We start from the raw sequence: 23,377 nt of genomic DNA on the forward strand, positions 1-23,377 counted from the left end.
AAATATATATATTCATTATATATATTTAAAATACCCACATTTAATGTTGGCATCTATGCCTTTTTTTGAAAGGCGTCAAGCAGACTTGATCCTAAAGCTTATCCTGCAGTAACAGTGTTTTGCATTTATCTATGAAACAGATTTTTAACACACAAATACTGATACAGAACAAAACTCTAACTGCATCATAAATCAGAAGAGCAAAGCGTGTCATAAACCTGAACTGAACTAAGATGCACTTAATCTACCAAGTTTCGTAGCAGTGAACAGCTTTCAAAGGCAACTGACAGATAGGCGTTATGTTCATTGTTTTCAGTCTTTCTGACCAACATCCACTCACAGACACTTGGCAATTCATTGTAAAATGCAAATCTGATGCTAGCATCTACTTCTGTTTTACAATAACGAAGTAAAAGCAGCAGAAGCAAACCAGGATTTTTAGTCTGAATGTTATTTTCACTTTTCAAGCCTTTTCATTTCACAGCTTTTATACCTGATGCTCTCTATTTTAGCAGATCAGACACCACACCTACAAACAGCACAAACTGTGAGTGACCACTTTACCTTCTGAAAAATCAATCAGTCCCAGCAAATGAAGCAGCTTCAGAGATGCAAATATAATCACAACAATACCCACTGTTTGCAGTCCCTCCGACTCCCACTCAAGAGTCAACATTCTTCCAACAGGCAAATCATTCCAGTCTTCACACCAGTTTGCAATCAGAGGGAAATTAGAGGATTTTACCAAGAGTTTGCTTTGAAGAAAGTTGCAGTGGTGTAAAGCAGTGCTGTACTGAGCTGTGGCAATTCACCAGCCACTCTAGCTGAGACAAAATATTAGATAAAGCCCCGCATCTCACGCTTCTCTAAGCATTTGATTTCATCAGTAGCAAGTCCTCTTAGAAGGCTGAGGTGGACCACGAACCCCTGGGTATGACATTGTATCCGGTGAGCAGCGTTACTTCAGAGCTGCTGGAAGAACATCTGTGTCGGAGCTGGAGACTTGGCTGTGTCAGTGCCAAGAAGAAACGCTCCCTGGAAACTTGCACTAGGGAGCAGGCTGCTATCAGCACTCTGCACTCCAGCGCTTCCAGACCCAGGCTTTGCGATTCTCCCCCAGCTTCACAGCCCTTCACCAGCTTCTCTTAGCACAATTTTTGTTAAGTTTGACAAACAACAGTTTGCTAGAGACAGACATCTGTTTTCACGTGTTCTAAATGCTGCACGTCAGAAAACTAGTGCCCTCTGCATTAGAAAGAATAATGTTCAGAGAAACACTGTCCCTTCCTCTTCTTAAGCATCACCAGAATCTAATTAGAATCTTCAGTGGAAAGGAGAATGGAAATTAAAGAAATACACATCAGCACGATCGGTGCCTCCAGCTAGCAAAATATAGTGCTGTCAAGGAGACGTGCACTGCCCAAGCCCCCGTTCCGTAGCCAGGAAGCATGTATTATTGATTGATTGAGAAACAAAACAGTGCTTTTCTGTCTAAGGATGTGAACCTAGAAGTGCTGAACCCCAAACTCTGATATATATGAATGGGAATTAGGCGTTTTCCATAGCTCCTGGGAAGATCTCGCCCAGGCTATGCATCAGGGGAGAAACAAAAGAGGCTTATGATCCCAGCTGATTTATTGGCTAGTCTGTATAAAACTAGTTGTCCTGTGTTTATTAATGTGATTACCAAGAGGATACCCCGTGTGAAGAATAGGCTCTGAAGAATATTTATGCAGCACACGCATAAATATTATAAGGTTAGGCCTAAATGCTTATTCTTGTGCCCACCCTAGTAATTTAACTAAATCCTGTCCGCTGGTATACAAGGCACTAGAATAAAGTGAAGAGAAGTCGCAGAAAAAATAATTTTAGACACCCTTATTATTAAAGAAACATGTGATCTAACACTAAAAACAATCTCATAAACGATACCCGATATTGACCACTCATCTTAGGTTGCTTAACTCTTTCTATTAGAAACAACTTTTACTAACTTACGAGAAGCTCAGAAACTTTTATTTTTATTCAGAAAGCCATTATAATTTTAAATCAGCATAAACCCAAATTGTAATGTTAACAATCTATTGTTTATCAACTACCAGGTAGAGAAAGAAAAATGTAATCTCCAACTTACTATCAGCTTTTTTTGTTTTTCTTTGAAGGCTGTCTGTGTTGAATTACAATAACTAATAGGAGTCACAGATTTTTCCGTATAAGTAGGACCCTAGAATCTGCACATTTTTGTTCGTTCGAAAAATCACGTGTGTACTTCAGTTCATTTTAGGTTATATCTAGGCAATATATAAGCAACAATATTCTTTGATTTTGCTCTTCTGGGTATTTAAAACTAGAATGTCATGAGTTCTGTATTGTTTATATATGCCCTCAATCTGAATCTCAGTTCCTTTCCCTATTAACCTGTAGAGGTAAAACTGTGTCTAAGAGGAAAGCACAATAAAAACAAATCAAATACACTATCCCACATTTGCACCTTCCAAATGTGTCATTACCTTTGCCTTATATTGTAAAATAATTATTCAATATATTTAAATGTTAAGTTCTAGTCCTTTTAAAAGAAAATTAACATTTTGTTCCTCTTTTCAATTTCTAGTTATTCTGTATCATCCTCTCCTTTTAAGGCTCTGACATGTTCATCTTAACTCCTTCTCATCTCTAACTTCTATTTTCTCCTTGAGTCTATTCCTATTTATTTTTATCTTTTTCTCAAATTGTTGTTGTTCTTCTCAAATGATGAAGCATGGCCAGATGTCCATGATATTTCAAGGCTTAATATGATCCCAGGATGGGAACTTTGACCCATATTGTTTTACAGGCATTAATGAAACAATAATCCTAATATAATGCCAACAATCATACTACAACAGTGAAAGAGGACTTATTTATTGTTAATAAACAGTATCAGGGAAAAAAAATGGAGAAATCTGTCAGTCAACATTCTCCTTTTATGCAGTAGGTCCAGGCTACTTTGTGTTCTTGTGTTGCGCACTCTTGGGATCAGAGGCCCTTCTACTCCACCACTGAATATGCCAACCAACATACAGAAAGCCACCCAGCGAGAAGTGGTGTCAGCCATAACCAGTGTTTTGTTTTCTGCTTTCACACAAGAAGAGAGACCTGGATGTCTTCTAAAAAATGAAAGGGCCAGAGATTATGAATTTGACGAGTTTTAGGGGCCAATTCTATCTGTGCAGCAGATGAGTTACAGAAAAATTTTTAAAGAAAAAAATTTAACCTGAGAACATCCAGTCAAATTAATGTAACAGATTACTGACTTCAAAGATTACCTTCTTAAAAATAGAAGTAGACTTTTCCTGTTGTTTCTCATGATAGTTCTCTAAGTTAGAGGAACCACATACAGACTTTGTGAATCTCCAAGTCTTAGCTCTGAAAAGTAAACCAGTAAGGATAAGAAACTATGTGAAAAGAAAAAGTAATTGATGTATGAAATGTTTCCTTTAATACACCATGCAACAGATTCAAACAGCAGTGTCACTTACAAAGGTGAATTCTTCTGGACGTGGTTCAATCAAAAAAATTCCATGCTTCAAAGCATTTGAAAATGAAATCAATCTTGAACAAGGAGATAATAAAATTCAGTTATATATAGAGCACCTCTTTGTATTCTGATCCCTTCCTAAATTCATAATCAAGTGTAATTTCTCTCGCTTTATATTTTGTTCAATTATTTCAAAATAAATATTTCTGTGACGCATACTATGGAGTGCCTGTATTGACACTACAAGCAAATTTTAAAAGCTGTTCAACGAAAAGGAACTTTTCATCAATGCCACCCCCAAGATACAAAAGAAAACACCATCCTTTACATGAAGCACTGAAACCAGGGGCCGACAGCTTGTAATATCCAAACATTGCTATGGCTCGTTGTCTTTCCCTAATTCCTGCTTTCATTTTCAAATGTATGATGCAGTCTGGTGGTGATTTAGTAATATGTTTAAGTTTGCATAAACTTTCTTGTGATTCTTCAATAGGTTGCGGGGGGGGGGGGGGTGGGGAGGGAAGTGCTAGCATTGTTATGAAGCTATCCCATCTAAACAGTGCATCTTCCACTTGCTGTAAATTCCTCTCCACAAAGATTCGAAGCAGAACCTTTACTGTTTGCTGGAAACTCAGGCACTATCACCCTGTGGGTTTACTGAACCGTTAATTATGGGAAAGCATAACCATGTTAGTACTAAACTCCAATACAGAGCACTCCTGAATTAGCAATAAACATGCACACAAAAACACATCATTAGGCTGATTTGCCCCTCCACAAAGTAAGGGGAGTATATGCTGCAGCGTAAGGCTGCAGCGTGTGCAGATGCATGGCAAGTCATGGCGTTCCTCAAAGGATGGAGTGGAGTTGTTCATGGCCGTGGACCTGCTCCTCCCAATTCCCTCCTGCTGCTGATTAGTTGTGCAAGCATAAAAAGTATGTTTTTTCCTCTCCTAAGTAAATAGACAAGAGAAACCTGCGTTGAAGTGCTGTAGGAGATACATCTTATCTCTGGAAGCACAGATCTTAAGTGAGTTCTGAACTGGACAGAGTAGATCTGCCAAAATTAGTGGGGTCTACAAGAACAATCCCATTCTGGAGTCCTTACATTTGTCCACAAACAATCCCAAGTAATTACTGGCTACTCTAACCATTGTAAATAGAGTGATTTATGTATGGAATGCAATTAATATAAAAAAGACACCTTAAATATGACAGTGTATTACGTACTAAGTAAATTTTAGATCTGATTGCTGTATGCTTGTAGAATACCTACAATTTCCCCCTACTTCTTGGAAGAAGAAAAAAATACTCAGAAATATTATTTATAAAGCTTAGATATGGGAAATTGAATTTTAGTAATTTCAAAGTTGACTAAAAGCAGAGAAGATCTGCCATTTCAGAACAAACAATATTCCACCTAATTTAATGCATCACAAGAAGTAGCAAGTGCTTGAGAGTAACATGTAGGATGCTATTGATTGAACAATTAAGGAATAAACCATTCTGAAATCCTAAAAATAGCTAAATAATAATTCTATGATTAGTGTATTAGGGTATAAAATTTCCCTATAATTTTATATGATTACACAGTTCTTTCAAAATTATCTGGTATAATCACACTTTTTTTTATATACATTGGTAAACTAGTTTAATTCCAGTACACTCTTAGGTTTTTAACTATAACCTGTCACTGTAATTAGGACAGTAAAATGAAGTGTGTATTTTTCTTTTAATTGCTTTAGTTTTCATAAAGAAATTTTATTTTAATGCTTACAAGAAGTTTTCACTATAATTTATAAACTCTTCCTCTTTTCAATTTCTTTTGACTTTTGTACATAAGAGTAGAGAAATATGAATGCCTACCTGATCCCAAATACTTTGAAGTGTTTTATGTCTTTCCACTGTATTTCGTTTTTAACATCTGCTTGTAAACAGTATCAGTCTTCTCAGGCTTTTCTCAAAGAGAAATCTCTTCATACTTATAAAGATTTTAATTTCTCTTCTGTGCAGACATTCTGGATTTGCTGTTGTTTATTGTAGAATGGGGCTGATCAAAATTGAACAGTGTCAAGGCAAGGATGTATTATTATTAATTGACTTGAATCATACTGCTTTCCTAAGTGATGAAATCTGCCCAGTGTTGTAACTAATTTACAAGGGAAGGGGGGATCTTAATTGGCTAGCAGTAATAGTTCATTAGACTCTATTTGATATTTTCCCCCAATGTAGCTGAAAAGGGAAACAAAATTTGGAAGTATTAATTAGCTGCCCTTCTTTCTGTACTCTCTTTTTCCAGAGGGAAATGTCAGTCAGCCAGAAGAGAAAGAAATTGTCAAATAAACACAGAAAGGGCACCTATGTACAGGTCAGATGAACTGCTAAGCTTCAGCTTCTTGTTCATGCCAGATCTGAGCTTATTAGGAAAGTTATCTGGTTGATAATGACCTTAACCCTCCTATTAGTTAGCCAGTAAGAAATCAGCTCACAGGCAATAATCTACAGTTTTCTACACAGAAAAGTTTCTTAGATCTGCAGAAGTAAACTATGTCCACTAGAAAGCATCTAGTGAACCAGGACAAGCAATAAATTTATGCATATCCTTTCAAGAATTATTCTCAGGGTAAAACAATTCATATTTTTTTAATGCAACACCTCCTGCGTAGGCTGCTAGAGCTAATCATAGAACATCGTGTAATTTTCATAAAATGCTTAGAAAAATGAGACTAACGTGTGGAATCATTTTGTTCGTCTCGTCAGAGCTGCAGCTGCTGAAGAGCACAATATTGCACTAGCAGATTACTTATTCAACTGAAATTGCAGGGAAACTTTCACTAGAGCTAGGTAGAGTGTAATTACCCAAGATTAAATTTTTCAGGCTTCATATGTCATCTTCAATATTTACACTAAGTGCCCTAGTTCTTTAATGACTGGAAGTGAATATAGGCTGAGAAAGAAAAAAAATCAACACCTGTACAGGCAAGATAAGATTCACTGGTTTGTAATCAAGGGAGAAAATATGACATCCAAGTAAATTACACTAAAATAATATTGCAGCTATAGTAGTATAAAGTTGATTTCCTCATTTTAGTAGTCTGGTTCTAGGCTATGGTATGGGCTTTTATCACTTTTTTTCCTCTTCATTTGCACCTTCTGACTCTCACTTGCTCCTAAAAAGCTTTTGTTTTTGCTTTGATCTAAATCAAAGGACTGCTGCCATTACTGATCTGAAAACAAGAGTCGAAAAGAATCCCGCAAGCCAGCCATTACCAACTTCCCCAATGACATAACAGCTACAGGTGGTTTCATTTTTCTATAAAATTATATGATATAGCATGTTATACAATTATGCTTAAAATAGCTAGTGTGTAAGTGGAATGTAAATTAAACAGCACGGCTATGGGAGTAACAGTAGCATTTTAATTTATTAAGCTTTAGAGCAAAGCATTACAGAGGGGCTATCTCTTTCCTAAACAAGGTTAAATTACATTTAGTAATAGTAAGTAATCAAATTCTGGTTTGTTTCACTGCAAAGCCCACTGGCTTTTTTGACAAACGAAATTATCTCTAAATTATGTGACTATGTCTTCAGCCTACAGACCTGTTTTTCTTTTTATATGAAATTGTACTTGATCAAGCAGGAATCGCCACTACCAAGTTTGTAAGCATAAATGTATGTCTACACAGGAGAAATGCAGTATAATGGAACTACCAGGGGCCAGTCAAACCCAACTACTTTATTAGCTATAATACAGCTGTGTTATCATAAAGCTCAGACTGGGTTAACCTAACCAGCAGAGAATCATCAGTAAAAGTAAACTTGCCCCAAAAAAGCTTGCTGTAGATTGGCTCTAAAATTAGATGATTGTTGTTTCTCTGGCCATTGAACTACTTGAATGGGAGTGCAAAGAGTATTTTTAAGAAAGCTCAAGCCCAAGGCGTGCCTCACCTGTACATCTTTAATTCCCACCCCTTCTTTTGAGGTATTATCTGAGTAAATCTTTGACCTACGCTTCCTTTGACTAACATTACACGTAAGAAGTGCTTTTCCTGCTTATAAAAACCAATTTTTTTCCTGCACGCCCCTCCTCTTCTTCAGTCTTTTCACATTTGGAAAGAATACAGTAATAACGGTGTCTGACCTGCTGATTTTCTTCTTTCACTACTATTTTTGTAATTATACATTGAAGCAAGAGGACACCATTACCAACCATTTTATTTATACAAACAAGGAACTACCGAGAGGCCTACAGATCAAGCTCGTAGAAATGATGGGACAGAGTAGCAGCATTCACAGTTCCACATTCAGTCATTTTCTGTTAGCCGAATTATGAATACATCCACTTACGCTTGCCCATACATCTAGGAAGCTACGTTTTTATGGACTGTGCAGTTAGATGACCTCAGATGAGTTCCTAAAGAAAGGGACAGGTGTTTTCTGCTGTGATGAATGTGAAAACAAATGAAGCGTGTATGCTAGTAATAAAAGCTAACATTCTAGTAACCAACAGGAATATTCACCATCCCAACCTCCAAACCAACCATCTATCAATTTAAAATCCTCAACCTATTCTGTGCAACACCTCTATTTCAAAACTGGTGCGTCTGGCTCCCCATGGCCCAACAAATGGTTAGCAACTAAACTAAAGGAAAAAAATGTATTATTAAACATGATCAAAAGAACATCGCTACTGTGCAGCTCTTTTCTTGTGATGCATCTGTCTTTCTCGGATATAAAATAACCCATGTACAAGAAATGTTCTATTTCTCTCCTTGGCTTTCAGAAAGGTGAAGCACTGTATTTTTCCATAGCAACAGGAAAGTATTATAACTGAAGTCTGAAGTGGCTGACATATTTCTCCATTTGATGTACTTGTTAAAAGATGAGCGTATCTGTCCTATAAAGATGAGCTACAATAAATTAATCCATATTACATGGCTGCAGCACATTCAAGAAACATAACTAAAAAACCCCTCTAATCACGATCTTGTCCCTTAGGCATATATAATAAGACTTGGACTATATATGACATATGCAGAGATTTGACTACAGATCTGCAACATGTGGTTACCATTCAGAATTATGCAATATTCAAAATGAGTCCATAGCATTTGATTATATATTACTGTTTGATTTATTAACGGCTTCTGAAGCATGTCTTTTTTATTTTTTTTTCACTGACCAAAAAAAAAAAAAGATACCTCATTAGATAAGGCCACACCTGGGTTACTGTGCCCAGTTCCCAGCACATGGGAGACATGGACATATTGGACAGAGTCCAGAGAAGGGCCACAAAGGTGTCTAAGGGACTGGAGTGTCTCTCCAATGGAGAAAGGCTGAGAGAGCTGGGACTGTTCAGCCTGGAGAAGAGAAGGCTCGGGGGGGTCTTATCAATACCTGAAAGGGAAGCAGCAAGGAAGACGGAGCCAGGCTCTTCTCAGTGGTGCCCAGTAACAGGACCAGAGGCCACGGACACAAACTGAAACACAGGAGGTTCCTTCTCACCATCAGGAAACACTGTTTCACTGTGAGGGTGACTGAACACTGGCACAGGTTGTCCATAGAGGCTGTGGAGTCTGCCTCCTTGGAGATATTCAAAAGCCAACTGGACACAGTGCTGGAGAACTGGCTCTAGGTGGCCCTGCTTGAGCAGGGCTGTTGGACCATATGACCTCCAGAGGTCCCTCCCACCTCAACCATTCTGTGATTCTGTGATTTAAACCCCTTCCAATAACATTTCAGAACTACCTTTCCTGAGCAGAACCTATTTCAGGTGATCTAGTTTTTCATGTTATACAATTTGATTAATTTTTATGGATAATAATTTTACAGTTAAATCTAATTCCAAGTACACTTGAAAATAAACCTTTTAGGTCTCTTCTTGCTTCTGGACACTGAAGAATTTTTTTTTTTTTTTTTTTTTCAGTGTAGGGCCTGAAATTTACCCAGAGTGAATGGGTTTACTACTAAGAAATGGTAGAAGTAGCAACAAAGGGAACTGAACAAGGATACAGGGATATAAATGCATATAAGCCCCACACTGAAAGGAAAAGGAGCTTTTTTTTTTTTTTTTTTTATTTCATAGCTTTCATTTTTTTTTTTTTAATTCAGAGCTTTCACTCTATTGGGAATCTCAGAGGCTTCTAAAGCCTTCTAATTCCTCTATCAAAAGTGTAAGTTAGGCAGAGTACTAATAGTTCAGGAAATTTAAAGGTTTTGTGAGCTAGACTCCCATTCTTTCACAAAGAGAGAGGAAAAAAAAAGTTATGGGGAAGGGGTTTGAAGAAATAGCATAACTTGATGTTTCTCAGCTCTTAATGCAGTTTTTTTCTTGGCTTAGAGCCCTATCTCAATGCAGGAACCTACAGTGATATTTGAGGATCCATGCAACACAATGAAAAATTATCTGCTCCAGCAGTTTTGCTGTTCTAGCACTCTGGAAAGCAGCAGCAGTATAAAACCAAACCCTGAAGGGAGCGATGAGCTTACAATATCTTGTTATCACTTAAGTAGGTAAAAGGGAAGTTACAGCTCTTCCCTGAGGAAGTATTATAATGTCCAGCTAACTGCAGCATCATGAGGTTCTTGTAGATGCTGAAATGAGGAAAGCAGCAAAATACAGAAGCGCACTATTCTTGAACCTCCAACAAAACTTTAGACACCACTTCTGGCTGTGTTATGCTACTGCAGGGATCAAATCTTTTCTTCTTTAGTAGCTTTGCAGGGTTTACTGCAGCTTCTATACTACCCACGCTAACAGCTTAGATAAGCAGCTATTCCATTATTCACAGCAGGTTTGTGAGTCATGAGAAGTTCATTTTCACATGCTTCTTGACATGCACGTGGCCATACCCAAATTCCATAAATGAGACACCTGCATGTCTTCCTCCTGTTAAAACAACATGATTTGGAGCTGGCTGGATTTTTAAGCCATTTTCAGTCATTTTTAAGACCAAGAATATTTTTGCTGCCATTAATACTTCAAGGAATCATTTCCCCCCAATAATAATCTGTGCACCAAGTTATGAATTTTAATTTCTCTAATCTTCTCAGATGCAATTTCCCTAGCTTTCCAATCACGCTGCTCTTTCCTGAACTCACTCTAATTAGGCAAAACAGTTATATGGAAAAAAATTTAGTAACTAGTTTTTAGGTAGAGTTCAATTAGTCATGAGCAAGATTGTATGATAAGACAGCCAGCCATAGCCTTAGAATTTCATTAACATCCTCCTCATAAAAATAATATTAAATATTTAACAACATTTGGTCTTGTTTATTACTCAAAAGCAAATAAATTTCAGCACCCCTTTCCCCCCAACATTAGATGCCCATGTATGGCCTTAGTTTTCAGGAACTTGTATTTCAGTTGAGTACCAAGAGTGCACCAAGACTTCAGCCCGTTCCCTCACTGCAACTGATGCTTGTTTTGGTAATGTTTATTTTCAAACTTATTCTTAGAGATCTTTCTTTGCTAATAGTGACAGTAACACACGCTGTCTTTCACTGAAGCAACTCTGTGGTACACTGGAGAATAATTAGGCTGTTCCAAGGCTGCCTGAACAGGTCTGACAGTTTGTTGCTCTGTCCCCAGCATGTTGTCCCTTCTGCACTTGCTTTGGTGCTTGTCTGATACTGTGTGAGCTTTCACAGCTTGTTAAGTCAGACAAAAAATAATTTGACAAAAACAAAAAGACAAAAAAAAACAACAACAAAAAAAAGAAAGTGGAGCCTTTGTCCTCAAGATACTTTGCAGACAGTTCTCATTTCACTTTTGAGTACTAATCTCACGGTTGTAGTTCAAGACTAGCAATCCTGTGCAGGCTCAGGAGAAGGACAAAAGCCAGACTCTAATGGTGAAAGAACAGGCAAGCAAGGAAACAAATCCTGGGCAGGTTTTAACTGACATAGCCAGCACAAAGACATTGCAAGACAAAGTCAAAACTTGCTGTGATACCAGATGTATGTGAAGAAAAGCAGTAGCCAAGCAGCAACAGCGTTCCTTACTGTGTGGGATTCAACAAGATATACAGCCTGTATGCGTGCATGCAGTAGCGGAAAAACACAGTTTAGTCCAGCTTTGTATTTTTAATGTGTTTTAAGACTAATCCCGATTTACACTTCTTAACATAAGTATACAGGACATGTTTATAGAATTAGTGCCTCCGAAAGGTATTCCTTAAATTTTCTGATTTGGATCCTGGCTGTAGGAAGAAGTTAAGTTTATAGCATATGGTGGTTCAGCCAGCTGGTAAATTCTCTTGGTGAACTCAGGTCTAGTACATTTTTTCTTCCTAATGAATTACACTGTCTAGCATACCAAAAGATATACACACAATATCTGCTCTGAGTCACAAACTAACAGAATGCAGTGGCTGTCTCTCTCCTTCACTGCCAGAAGGTTGTTTTCTTTCACTTTTAATTGTTTGGGGAGGGAAAGGGAATGCAACTGCAGTAAAGGTTAAACAATACTTGCTGCCTTATTTGTTGAACTGAGGTTCCCATTTAGCAGAGTAAGGGAATTTCTCATCTCCAAAGCTTCTCAGTGGTATTAGTGAGTTAAGAACCATAAAGCTTTTTAGTATAGATGGAGAAAAAAATGCAAAAATAGTTAAACGGTTTGAACAAATGCAATAATTTCTCCCCATCCCAAACCCCAGTACATACTAGATTACTCGGAAAGACATTCTCTATGGATCACTAAATTTAAAAAACATGTATCTATCAAGGTTTTTCTTAAAAATGTAATTTCTTAAAAAATAAAGAAGTCGAGATATTGTCTTTTTTCCAAGGTACTACTTACACAGGGTGTTTCTGAAGGAGATTAGGAATAAAAGGATAGGCTAACACAAAACTAAGGTGGTTTTATACTCTTCAGGAACACATATCAGCAAAAGGCAAGTTTAAAAAAAAGCAAGACACAAAAGTTAAGGAATAGTCCCAACAACCTCAGCCTCTCTGGAACCGTCAATCTCCAGTGAAAACAAAATGAATGTACTCCAGGTGTGGAGGAGTGGTGTTCAGCTCATTTTTGCATTTCCAAGCTTCCTCGTGGTTAAATCGGTATTCTGCAGACTATGCCCTGTGCTGACAAGCAGTAAGGGTGAGTAGAAGTTCTCAGACCGTATTTGACAGGAGGGGCAATTTTAGCCCACTTGTGGGAAGAAGAGGGTCGTGGACACCCTCAGAGTACCAGATCCAGACGCCAGACCCCAGCTGCAGCCCTATCCACGGTCTTAATGGTTGGTTCAATAATCTGTGCAATACAGCTTTCCTGAAGCAAAAGAAGAAAAAGCGGGTATCACCACTCACTACAGGGGATAATTGTCTAATGTTTTAGGGTTATCTGTAGCATTTTGAAAAGCATCAAGAGCTGTTTTGCAAAGAATAAAAAGAGATTCAAGCTAGACACATGGTCGAAGGCATAGCTGCACATTGCTCCATGAAGCAATTGGTGGGCAGTGACCCTAGTGGTTTGGTACAGTATACTCTTTTTAGTTCAAAAGTGACTCACACTTTGAGTGAGAGTTTAGCTTTCACCTTATTATTTTCATTTTGTGCCCTGAGCTATCAAATGACCAGCAGTAAAATAAATGTTGAAAATCATTTTTCATCCAGAATCATGACCTGATGTACAAAAGGACACAAACACAGCAGTAAGAGAACAATTAATATTAAGAAAAGTTTTTCAAGTTTATGAGTTGGTTTTTTTAAAGGAGACATTGTCTTAGGAATTTCTTGCTTCAAATTTGGAGGTTTTTTTGTTGTTTATCCTTTTCTCACCCTGTACAATTCAAATAACATTTCTGTGCAAGTGTTTGAATTTTAACATGTAGAAAAGTCAATCTTTAAACAGACATTGCTCCTATACATAAATATGGCGTGAAATATACTTCAGAAAACTCAGACACTGCATATACCAACATATATCAATCCCTACCCTATATAGTCCACTGGTAAAGTTGGTGATTTCTGTTGGTGATTTCTGTTAAAAATATGAAAATATTGTATGTTCTAAGACTTACTTTGTTAAAACCAGCCTTTTGCCCTTGGGCAAAATTACTAATACCCTTAAATCATAACACTGTAATTAGAATTAGAAGTTTAAAGTTTGAAAACATCATCTTTAGGAAGATGAATGAGGGAAAGATTGTTTTTCTTAAGCAAAACCAAAATCTACACAACAAAAAGAAACATATGTTAACAGGCTGCTAAGTCTGTTAGACTCAAGACATCGAAAAAACGCAAACTATTAATGAATTGTAAGTTTTTACTCCCTTTAGAAAGGAATGAACTAGATAACCTGTGTAGACCCTTTACATTTCTTTCTCTACTCCTGTACTTCAGCTAACCCCCTCTAGGATATTTATAAGCAATACTTTATTTCACTAGCTGAAGTACATATTAAAGATGTAGACTGACAGTAGGTAAATATATATCTGTCATCTAAAGCCTACTTTTAGGAGACTCAGGAAGAGCATGTACAAAAAAATGCATCCATCTATGCTAGCATACTTTTTAAAAACTTGTAAAATAAACTGATTGGATCACAATATCATAGCAAACAGACAAACATTTAGGAGACAAACCAGTTAGGAAAGCTAGAAAAAACATGTCTCAAGATGGACACTTAAAAATTTGTGGAAGAAAACATCAGGTCCTTAATGTGGTATTTCTGATTCAAGGATGCATATACCACAGTGCCTCCCCCACCCCAGGAGTTTAGCTGCCTGTGCTCAAAGCCAGCTCCCTGGGGAGCGAGAGCGGCTTGAGGGGCTGCGACTGGCCATGAAGCTGTTCAAGAAAGAGCTGGAAGAAATCACACTCTTTCGCTCGAGATCTGCATTTACATGGAGGCTGTCGCTCTAGCTCCCTTCCAAGGCTATGTTGCAGTCATGCCTGTAAGTAAAAAAAAAAACCAAAAAAACCAAACCCAAAAAACATCATCTACATCAGCAAAGTTTGCACATGGACTACTGATCAATTTAATAGGAGAGTCAAGGAAAAGATTTTTCTATTTCACAATAACCTTTAATATACAAGTAAATATACCATGAATGTTTGAGAAGAGAAATCTAACCTATATTAACCAACAACTACGCTTATAAGATGAACACAAAATACTTGTTGTGCATCACTGGCAATCTGTTTGTACACACTAACACACAGAAGTTAATACATTTTTCATTTTTGGAATGCTAGCCAATTGCAGAATAAATACCAAAGAAGATTTATATTGTTATTACACTGAAATATCTCAGGAACTTAGGTCCATAAAATATTATGCCACTTTCATCCATCTGCCGTCTTTTATTCATTTTCCTTGAGAACTAAGAGCAGCCTTTCTCACACAGCTGTAGTCGTTCTAGGTGCGCCTCCAGCAGTCTATAAAAGAGTGACTATCTACATCTGTTAAATCTTTTTATTTTTCCCCCCAAGTTGCAAACCAATTTATAATGAATAGCAAGTACCAATCTGCTTCTAAATTTAATGGAAAAGATACCTTCATTGTACTTGCTGATCAGCTGCTTCTTCCTTCCACCACCACTGTATTTTTATCTGTTAGTAGCTCATGATCCCCCAATTAAAGCCTTTTTCTGCTAACAGATAAAAACACTTCGATTTCCAATTCTGTACATTTGTGGACACATCAGACTCACCAGATACCACTGCTGACACATCAGCAGTTCTGCTTGTGCTTTGTTTAATTCTGTGGTTCACTTCTGCTGCTTATCAAAGACAAACTGGTTATGCTTTACAAGACTGGACTGAAGGAAAGGAAAAGAAAACAGAAGTGAGGCAGAAAACCAGATTCAAGTAGTTTAGCTGTAAAAATCTCTGGAGGATTAGCTCAAACCAAGGAAGACTATGCAACTTTATTATATTCGGTGATCCTACCTTTATTTTTAAAAAGGTTGGTGGTGCTTACCCTTCTGGAATTACTAGGTATTAGTGAAGTACACCCGTCCCTTTCAACAGTCACTGCTCCTTTGTCAGTAGCTGCAGCAATGAACAGTTGATTAAAATCTTAAAGTAAAAGAACAAAATTAAAATACAAAGTCCTTGCTTCTAAGTTACCAGAGTTAATAAGTTTCTGCTCCAGACAACAAGCCCATCAAGCTCCCACATCAAATACTTAATCAGTCTAATTAAACTCCAGGTATATATATGTGACTATATATACAGCCAACAATGAGTCAGCAATGTTTACTAGCAGTGCAGATGTAGGGGCAAAGAAGCCCTTGGTGAAATTCAGGATCCACCTTTATAAGGAGAGTTATCTCCATCCCCCACATCCCTCCCCCAGTAATGTGCTACCATTTTTCTTCTGAATAAACTCTGACTCCAGAATGTACCATTTGCCAGTGAGGACAAGTATTGACCCTCCTATAACATCAACTCTGTTTTTTTCTTAAGGTGTTTTTGCAACAAAGAAGAATCAATCTGCCTAAAAAGACAGACAAAAACCTGTTGGTTTCTCAGCCATATTTTATCTGTCACTGCTTTGGTTGTGTCCATAGCTCTGTACAGAGGAGACAGCAGTACAGAGCCTGAAAATCTTACTTCAAATGGAAACATTCCTATATGAAATAGAAGAAAGTAAGGTTTTCTCTTTGCTTGGAAGCTGGAAAGTCTCTAATGAAGTTACAAAATTCTAAGAAGCTTTATCTTAGTCTAGTTTATTCCAAATTAATAAAGCAAAGTAAACGAAACTAAAGTGTGGTTTTACATGTTATTCTGTACATGTTAATCTCTACTAAGGTAGCTGCAGTGCAGTTGTGTCATAATATTATGCCATTTCCATTTTGTATATACTGCTAGATAAGTACTGCAACTGCAAATTAGTTTTGATCAGTACCGCCACCTGCTAATAATAAGGAAAGCTACTTTTATATGTATCAAGCTGTTGTGCTGAATACTAGTGCTGAGAATGGTATTTCTGCTAATAATCACTCAGATAACTGATAGGAAAAAGAACCGCCATTTTTTTCTCTTTTATTCTTGCACACAGAATATCATAATGAGGTTATATCCAACAGATCCTTTAAGGCTATGCTGTTTCAAGCATTAAATACAAATTAGGAAATACTAGCTTCAGGTTTGCAGTTGTATTGCTAATACACGGTGAGAGTGAACCAGGCAGTTAGTAATAGATGACTGAAGACAGGTAGTCAGAAAATGCAAAAAATAAGAGAGAAAAGAAAAAATGTGCTCATAGGAAGGAAAAGGGAAAATACAGCAGCAGTAGGAGTGATTATCTGGCTTCTGGCATGATTTGGGCATTGCAAACTTTTGTTTAAATAGCATAAATAGAATATGAAAGTTAAGTATTTCTCATTCCATATAACAATTGAAGTATACCCACTCAATAAAGGCAATAAGCAGTGTTATATGAATGAGCCAAGAGCAATGCACAGTTGAGGAAGACAGCATCAACAGATAGAACATTCACACAAGAGAAAATGTTTGTAGCACTCCTGAATGTAAAGAATGGCACCAAATGATGTCTGGGGTCAAAGTCATTCATATTGGAATAACTGAAATCCAGGCTCATGTTCCAGTTACTATTCATAAAAATGAGCAAGTCCAATAGTGCTATAGCCCTGTCAAGTATTTTGAAATAGGTACTTTCTCGTAATCTATTCAACCTATTCTCTCAAAGGTTGTTTTTCTCTGTTTTCCAAATGAATATGAAATATAAGCCAAAATATATTAAGAAAACATATGAAGAAATATATATATTAAAAAAAATCTCTTTTGGTGATACATTACACTTTCTACTTACAATTTTTGAATCTTTGTAGATTTAAAATACAAAAGTAACAGATTTCTAATGATGCTAAAAGGGGCATCTATCCATAAGATTTTAATGTCTTTGTTAAGATTTTAAAAAGTAGCACAAATTAGACTGTTATTCTAGATCAAGAACACTAACAGGTACCATGACTCAGTCTCATGCACTGAAACTCACTTATGCTAACTCTGCCTTGAAGTAAATGCTGAAATATAATTTATTAGAAGGTACTGACAATAAATCAGGTAGGTGGAGCATACTGATGCTTACTTCTTTCCAGTGATTTCCGCAATTCAGAGTGCTAAATTGTATCAGCTAAAATAAGCAAATTCACAGTTACTTCAAAAAGTTTAAAAAAAAAAAAGTGACAGAAGTTGTGTGTCAGAAGTTCCTCTACTTCTCATGCTAGGAAATACGTCTTTGGGTGGTTAGTTTGTTTTAGGATTTTCATTTTTTTAGATATTATGTGACCAAATGACCATGGACTTCAGTACTTCTGACAGTCCATTGTGTGGTATTGCTGTCTTAATAGTAGAACTGCAAAAGCAAGTTATACCAATGCTAATTAATATGCACTCTACACAATCCTTGTCCCCACTGATTTACTATTATACTTGATAAATGGAATTACTGAGTATTTTAACACTACAAGAACCTAAAGATTCACATACTGGTTTTAGATTAGAGTATTTAATATTCACCATTCTATTAAAATAATGAGACTAACTCTGCTTCGGGACATCATCTTTAGCCAGGATAGCACTGAAGCAGCAAGTCCTCAAGATGTACTGAGGGCAGTGAAACTTGAACACATACATAAAGTTACCAGAAGGAATTACATTTCTGTATTCATTGCTTGCATAAGCAATGTGTGGCACTGATGTTACAGAAGGAAGCAGAATTAAAGGGCATTGCTAAATGTTTTGGATAAGAGTTTCATTCCTCTGAAGTTCAAGAGCAGGTTTACTTGATTCAGAAAGAAAATTAACAACAAACCTCACCAGCTGTGACATTAACTTGGTAGATATTTTCTGCATGTTTTAAGAATTGTATTGAAAGTTTTAAAGAGAAAACAAAAGTGAAAGAAAAGCCACATCCATTGGTGTAAATGACATGACAGACAGGAGCAGAACCTGACCTGAGCTACACCCATTAGGAGATACTGCTAATGAAAAGAAAGAAGCTGCACACCCTGATAGGAATTCTGTTATTTACAAATACTATTTTATTTAGATATATTGACAATACTAATTTCACATCAATATTGAAAAAAAGAATAGTTGAAGAATACTCCTACATTGACAGGTTGTAATGGCGTGAATGTGGTACAAAATAAAAATGATACAGCCTCCTTGTACACAGGATAATTCCTTATTTTATGAATTTTATGCTGCTATGAGCATTCCAAGGTAGAGGATGTAAAGTATGGAAAGATGTACCTCTTCTCTTCTGTTACAGATCACCCTTGTAACGGAGATTGGTGTTTAGAATCCCAAATGGATGGACTACTTCTGAGAAGTCCTAAATCAGACATTTATTCAAATACGTCTTTGTACCTATTAGAGAGCTGAGAAAACTCCCTTCTACTTGCATATTGATAGGTCTACTGTATTTCAGAAATAAGTGGAGGGGAGCGTTGAAAACATAGGCAGAATGAAATAGTTTTCTCTGTATGCTCTCTTGGACAAAGGGGAGTCCCAGACAGAGATTTCATGGTTTCCTTGACATCTATCTGTCCCCATAGACCCCAGTTCCCCCTTCTCCCCCTGCCCACAACCACCCCTCACCTGCCGCCACCCCAAATGCCCAGCCATTTGGGAGATGATATTGCTCTTCTCCTCCTTGAAGTTTTTCACTTTTCCCAGGTCATTCACTGTTCCACTGGGAATGGGAATTGCTTTTCTCCCTCAACAGGAGCAGTGGGAAATGAGGGGGGTCTGGACGTGGGCACTTTCACCCTTCCATCAGTTGCTTTTTTGGTGAGACACTGATTTCTTACTGGCCCCCCCAGTAGGAAAAAAAAATGCTTAAGTTTACCAAGCTATTTCTGATTGCATTACTTGTTACTATTGATACAATCTCTGCCTTTTACGCTGATTCAAGTAAATTTAGATTCAACTTTATACTAATGAAAGGCTCCTGACTTCCAACCAACAGCATTCTTGCAGAGGTCTGGGCACAGCTGCTGATATACACAAAAGCACATTCAAGAGACAATTGTCTAATCAGCTGGAATTTTGAGTCATTAAGATTCAATCTCCAAGCACATTTAGCGTGCATGCTGGCATGTTTTATTAGGCTATTATTTCTTTTCTCTAATACAGTTATTTAAGCACAGAATCCAGCATGATCAATATAGCGAGAAAGATAACTTGTTGTAATGGTTTTGGGGCTTTTTTTTCCACACCTTCCGTGCATTCCAACAAGCAGATTGCCAAACTGCCTTAAATTTCATGAGACATTTAATTGAACAAATGCAGAACAGAAACTTGATCACAGTGTTGTGGAGAAAAATCCTGCCCTGACCACCCACTGTACAAATACTGGACTAACTTGGAACTGTGCAAAGTTTCAAATATTCTTTTCCATTTCTCTAGGTTCTTACTACTACTACAATTACAGTGCACATTCAAACATTATTAATTCACATACATTAGAGTGCAGCAACCCCAGCTGTTTTAGCAGCAGCATCTCCTTACATACACAATTGCAGGCTTTCCTGCTGCTGCATTATATTGATGATTTTCATAAACAATAATACACTTTTGAATAGCTTGCTTTCACTGTCTTATGCAGTAGAAAAAGCAGTTTAAGAAAGATCAATAAATATATTTTTAATAATGTATTAGTTCTATATATTCCCATTGCATCTTCTATATCAAAAACAATTACCAATGAATGAAACATCCCTGAGAATAGGCAATACATTTTATCAAGAGAAAAATCACAGGGATTAATAAATTATGTCTGAAAACTTTTTGCAGCTGTTCAGCTGCATTTTATCATTAAATTCCTTTGTTACAAGAGAGTTGATTGGTATCTCACAGTAAGCTGACATGTACACATTCATAAATCTTTTCTATTCCCATCTCAGACACATCCTGCCTGTGTGGATCATGCTTGTTGTGCTAAGTTTCATGCTGGGTAATAGAGGCAGAGAAGCAGGATCACTGTTAGCGGAGCTGTTTGAAAGCAGATATGGCATGTTTGACACACTGTTCTTTAGAACAATCAAAGTTTTCAAACACGGCTTTTTTGCTCAAAGGCTGTTCCAGTGTTATCATCATGAACACCTCATTTAGAGCCTCATGACTCATCTGCTCAACTTCCTCAAAACTGAAGAGGGCACTAAGATACGTTTAGGATGATAAAAATTTCATTAAATGAGAGAAGATAGAAAAGAACAAAAAGTTATTTTAACTTGAAGTGTAAAAAGTGTGAGCAATCCAGCTCTGAGAGAATTTGTTTCCTTATTTCATTTTTCTGAATATCTCAAAGAAAATCTTCAAAGTGGATGAATTCCTGGCCACAGAGACATCAATGATAGCTTCGCAATTGTTTCAACTAAATTTGTGTTTTCACCTGCTGCAGTTAAAGATTGTGCCCATCAACACATACCTTAAAAACAAACAAAAAAATATTTTTTATTGCATGCTTACACGGGCTGTGTGAATTAGCTTTTGATTGTTAATGGAAGTTTGGTGTCTAATTCATTTAAATACTATGAATTTGTAATCCAATTTATATCTCCAGATATGGACAAACCTGAAATAAGTGATAATCATAGTACCATCTAAATTAATACCTTCCAACATGGTATTAATGATTTAAATGAAAATGAAGTGCATCAGCTGTGTCTTGAATGATCTTTTAGCTGTTATAGTGTGGATCACCTGTTAATATTGTATTTAAAGAATACAAATTGTACTATTAATAATCAACTACCTTATTTATTAGTCCTATTTCCTAACTAAACTTTATTTTCACCCTGCAGTTTTGCTGTGCATGCTGTGGTATGCATCTTAAATTCAGATTTTCATGTTAGATAAGAATAGTTTCCTCCTGGTATATTGCATAATTTATATGCTTTGTAAAAACAGTTATAAACAGAAATTATCTGACTGACCAGAGAACATCTAACATAGATGTGATGATCTCTTAGTAGCAAGAAATACAAGATTTACAAAACACAGAGAAAATTGGTAGAGAGGCCTGTCAACTTTGTAAAGAAGCGGAAACTATCTTTTTCCCCACTGGAACAAGAGAAAAACGTGTGCACATATCTCTTTTCGGGGCTATTATTTGGTTCAGTAATCAATTCAATTACAATGTTTTCTGATAGCGCATCTTTGGTTAAGATTACATAGGAGTTATGATCAGTGTGTAGTCATTTGAAACAGTAATGAATTCTTTTTCAAAGAAAACATTTCTGAAATGCTGTCAAGATTCTCTTGCAATCCAGTAGCACTCTCTCAATGTTATCTTAGATGAGATGCATTTAATTTCATGCCAGCATTTTGCTGATGGATGGTTGGAAAAGAAAACTTGCTGTTGGAGAAGGCTACAGGCAGAGTGCCATACCTTGCAAACAGTGCTTTGTTACACATGTTGGTGTGGTGGGAACTGTCCAAAAGTTCCATGGAGGAAAAAGCAGTATCCAAAAAGATTATATGGTTTACTCCAGCTTTGATAAGGGAAAAAAAAAAAAAAAGAAAAAGAAAAAAGAAAAAAATGTTGTGGTCAGTGATACCAAAAGTTGCAGATAAATCTGAATGGATTAGTACATTTGAGTTTTATTACCTATATAAACTAATTTGACTTAAAGGAAGAGCATAGTGTATCAGGCTAAAACAAGAGTGGAAATGATTTTAAGAAATTGCAAACGATGTGCTAGTTGCTGTCACAACTGACTCGATATTGTGCAAAAAGAAAGGAGACAGCTTTAGTGGTTGCCTCCTGGCAATAGGGTCTTACAACTCATGTGAAAGAAACATCTAACCTTTAGCATGACAAAGTGTTAATGATGACAACAAATCTCTCTTGGTCTTTATGACTCACCAGGAGACTCACAAATCCATGTCACAACCCTAGACTGTCTCGTCAGTGAACCTCAATGACAAGCCAGGTACTAAAAAAATAAAGTAATCCTCATAACTCCACTTCTGAGATTTACTGTGATAAAAAAAGGCAGTCAGGATCCAATTAACTCCAAGATATTAGCAAAATAATTGGAAAGAGTCAATTCTGAGAACTTTCTGGCAGGAAGAAGCCACGCACTGTGTAAGAGCTATCCAGACACAGGCAAAAGTTAAAGGATTGCTTCCCATGACTCAAAATGCGGGCAGCTGCTTTGAGCCACTCTAATAATCCATAAGGTCGAAGGGACCTCTTTGTCTTCGTAGAGGATATGGCTGTTGACAAGTATATTGCTGTAAAACTTCAGACAAAAAGACAATGCTTGGCTATACCGAATTCACTTTTCTCTTCAATAATCATTTCACCAAAACATGGAAATAAAAAATTACTGAAGTATATCCAGTGATAGAGGAGGCTGATATCAAGAGCATATTAGCAATGTGGTCTTAATCAAACTTTATGCTGACGTTACAAATTCCAAAACATAGTACAGAATTTGACAATTTTCTTGCAGTTTTTCTCTTACGAAAAATACATAGAATAGAATTGAATTTTTCAGCTGGAAGGGATCATAGCATCATAGAATAGTTTGGGTTGGAAGGGACCTCTAAAGGCCATCTAGTCCAACCCCCCCTGCCGTAGGCAGGGACATCTTCAACTAGATCAGGTTGCTCAGAGCCCCGTCCAACCTGACCTTGAATGCTTCCAGGGATGGGGCATCCACCACCTCTCTGGGCAACCTGTGCCAGTGTTTCACCACCCTCAGTGTAAAAAATTTCTTCCTTATATCCAGTCTAAATCTACCCCCCTTTAGATCTACAACAGTCATCTAGTCCAACTGCCTGACCAATTCAGGGCTGAGCAAAAGTTAAAGCACATTGTTAAGGGCATTGTCCAAATGCTTCTTAAACACTGACAGGCTTGGGGCATC

Source organism: Aptenodytes forsteri, unplaced genomic scaffold (assembly GCF_000699145.1).
Source record: "Aptenodytes forsteri isolate BGI_AS27 unplaced genomic scaffold, ASM69914v1 Scaffold333, whole genome shotgun sequence".
Classification (NCBI taxonomy): domain Eukaryota; kingdom Metazoa; phylum Chordata; class Aves; order Sphenisciformes; family Spheniscidae; genus Aptenodytes; species Aptenodytes forsteri.